Source organism: Papaver somniferum, chromosome 9 (assembly GCF_003573695.1).
Source record: "Papaver somniferum cultivar HN1 chromosome 9, ASM357369v1, whole genome shotgun sequence".
Taxonomy (NCBI): Eukaryota; Viridiplantae; Streptophyta; class Magnoliopsida; order Ranunculales; family Papaveraceae; genus Papaver; species Papaver somniferum.
The window spans coordinates 52,336,609-52,340,379 of record NC_039366.1 but is presented as its reverse complement, the minus strand read 5'-3'; positions in this window follow the sequence as shown (position 1 = coordinate 52,340,379).

Sequence of the window (3,771 nt, the reverse complement as noted above, 5' to 3'; positions counted from 1 at the left end):
CCCACCAACTGCTCTTGAAGACCTGCGGATACGAAGGGTATCAACAACGACAAAAAGCAGCTAAAGATGCAAAGAATGCTACGGAAAAATAATTATCCTAAGCTACCTCCGGCATGGCTAAGGGACTCTTCTAAACTATGTTGAGCCTCAACAAGATCCACCTCAGCCGCATCAAGGTCTTCCACGAGGGTATCCCTTTCCGTCCGAAGATCATCAACATCTATCTGGAGCGAAGCATTCTCAAAGGATAAAGCTTGGTACACATTCTCTAACTCTTCAAACCTTTTTACTAAGGATGCATGAGACATGGAAGAAGGCACGGAGCTGGCATCAACAAGTTTGTTCTTAAGAGAACAGACCTCAGAAGTTAATACATTACGCTCCGCCGTAACCTTAGCTAAGGAAGCACAAGCATCTTCAAAATCGGCGTGATATTTCTTACGAATAATTTCTTGGGATGCGAGACGTTTCTCTACTAAGGTAATATCTTCCTTTTGCTTTTAAAATAAGACTCTCCTTCCAGCTAAGAGCTTCGTCACACTCCTTACGAAGCGAAGCCATCTGCTTCATTAAGTCTGCATTATGGGCGGACTCAAGGGAAAGTTGGGCCTCATTATGAACAATTACGTTCATCAGCCTATCAGACTTCTTTTGATAATACCAATCGTCGGAGGTTAACTTGGCCACTTGATCTTGGAGACATCTAAGTTCACTAGAGCTACCGGCTGGCAGACGAAGGTTGTCTTAGGACTATGCAACCAGAAAGTAAAGAAAAAAGCTAAGGAGAAGAAGAAACGAACCTATGGCTTTAGAGGACTCAGCAGCTTTGCGACCTGCAAGACGCATGTACTGTTGTGGTGCATAACTTGCACAACTCACTGTCTGCAACTCAGCTCAAACCATCAACCTTACTGCCACTTTCTACAGATCCTTGTAACTTCATTGCTTGCCTCTGCAACACCAACACTTCCATAGCATATCCTAGCTCACATGCCTAACTGCAACTTCTTCTTATAATCTCGTTCTTTCTGTAGCTTCTGCAACAGCTGCAAGTCTGTAGCTTCCACATTTTCAACTCCACAGCACGAACATACACAACTTCTCATTCATTGCCTCGAACTGAGCTTGCAATCTCTTGCCCTAACATGCATCTAATCCCAGCACCATCTCCTGCATTGTTTCGATTCAGCTGAGTCATTACCTAGTCATCTGCACTTCCATTTGTTGTAGCTTCTGCACCTGCAATGCCATTTAAGTACCATCTGTAGATTCCCTGTAACAATTCAACTGCAATACTGCCACCATAAACTGCAGATGCGACTACAGCTGCAATTTTAGTTCTTTCCTAACTTGTATCAGACCATATCCGCAGCACCTTCATTTTCGCACAACACACACACACATAGTCCATTCCACATGAACTCAATTCAAACACCACTTGTAGCTTCATCCATGTAGTCTCAGCAGCTGTAACTTCATTCACCTTCCATAGCTTCTTATCTGCAGTCGTACACAATTCCACCATCATAATCTCTGCATCTCACACAGCCATTGCCCCTGCGAACAATGGAAGCAACATCTCACCTGACCCACAACTCCATCCTGCTCAGATAACCAACAGCAAATTCTTCTCTTTCACCATCTCAATCAAGCCACCAGGTCCTATGAGCATCAGCATCATGTCTTCTTCATACTTACCGCAGAGACAACTCACAACTCCATTAGCAACAGAATCAGCATATTCGTGCTACAATTCAGCTGCACAGATTAATTCAAGCTCAATATGTCATAACCATTCATCAGTTGCACCTCAAAACCAAGCCAAACTCTCCAGATTTGAGTACACATTCTTCATGTCCTTCTCAAGCTTCTGTGTCGACAAACCCCGACTAGTGACTGCAACACACTGCTTCTCCTCAAAACCATTTATCTCTGCCATTTCTGATTCTTCTTAGCTTCTCAAGCCATCTTCAAGTGCTAACCCTATAAACACAACCCACAGAAACAGCTCCAATTTCGAGTCATCATTCTGCAAAATACAAATTCAGCTCAAACCCAACTTTCGCTATCTTCAAATTCTTCTTTTAAACCCTTCAATCTTCATTATTTCTGATGGATGTAATATCACCATTTCCTCCAAATTCCTAATTCAACACAGACTCACAATACCCATGACTTTCTTCATCACCTCCTCCATTTCCTTAACCTAAATCGACGAAAGTAGCTTCACCAGGTCTCCTTCAATATCCCGTAAACAACAAGTCCAGAAACCCCTCTCAATTCCCTCTCTAATTCTCTCCATCTCCGTTAACAACAGCAGCCACTATCTCGCCCTCTTTCTTACATTAAGTTCCATTGTAATGATTTGGGAAGAGAAGAAATCTTCTCTATTTAGGGTTAAATGATTGGAATAGTTATCACCACCCCATTGGTTAGGATAAGGGCTGCCCAGTACCATTTGGCATGTCAGTTCCACAGAACTGACTGCCTATTATCTTCCTTTGATTAATTCTTCAAGGACTCCAATTAGGTTGTCCCTTAACTTCGGCTTGGCTCCTAGTGTCACTTGCTTACAAAATGACGAATCTGCACTTTATGCTCAGAACGGATGATTTCTCCTTCTTTCGCTTCAAATGGCTCCATTGCACCTAATAAACTCAAAAGCAAACATAAGATACATAATTCACACGAAAAATAGCAAAGAAAGCATAAACAATAGATAATAAATAAGGTGTTTACGACACCTATCAAATTCCCCCACACTTAGACTTTGCTAGTCCTCGAGCAAATCAAACAAAATAATTCTAAAAAATTACATACAACTCTGTATCGTCGAGGCTACGGTCACACTTAGCACGTATAACAAGCCTTTAAACCCCTAGGTGTCCATAGTGGACGAGTTATAGTCTCGTGAGGGCTTACTAGAGGTATACCCACAAAAACTACTTTTCCAACTTACTAATTCTCCGAAATGATAGCATCCAACGCGCTAAGAAGACATAAAAATTCTGCACACTAGTAATAAGAAGTTAGACACATAAATGAACACAATCTCATCCTTAAAAGTTGAGACAGAAATAACCATCCTTTATCGAAAGAAATTCGGGTTCGGAGTGATCAAAAGTCTCGACTCTGCCTCACAAGAAAGGGTTTTATGATATTGCTCTCAATAATAAACAGCTTTATATGGGTCACACATGTGTCGAGGTAGGAATGAAGAGAGAATCCTGTGACACGTTGAATGGTAGGAAGGCAAAAACCCTCTGAATTGTTTTGAAAACCCACATCTTTTAATCATTTTAAAAACCCTTTTTCGGACGATCTCTAAGAAAGGAAATCAACCACTTAACGAAGGTGGGAATATGCTTACTTACCTCGTTATCCGTTCGGCGTGCAGTTAGCACCACTCTCACAGCATCCATAGAAACGTCTTCGGTCTTCAATACTTGTCTTCATCTTCGTCTTCGGTCTTCAACTGTCGATGATAAAATCTTGAACTTCGTAGAATCTTGAAAATATAGCTCTTTTCCTCAAATTCCTTGTTGCTTGAAACTTCATTATAAATATTCCTTCTTTCCATTGGCTTTATTGAAACAATTAAACTAAAAACAAACCAAAATATAATACAACACATTTTTCTTGTCTTTTTTTTTTGAGACAAGAAAAATAAAACAAATACAAAATAAATAACAAAACTAATAATGAACCTAACAAAATTTTCTCTTGTCTCTTTTTTCTTTTTTTTTTTACTTTTTTTTCGATTTTTTTTTT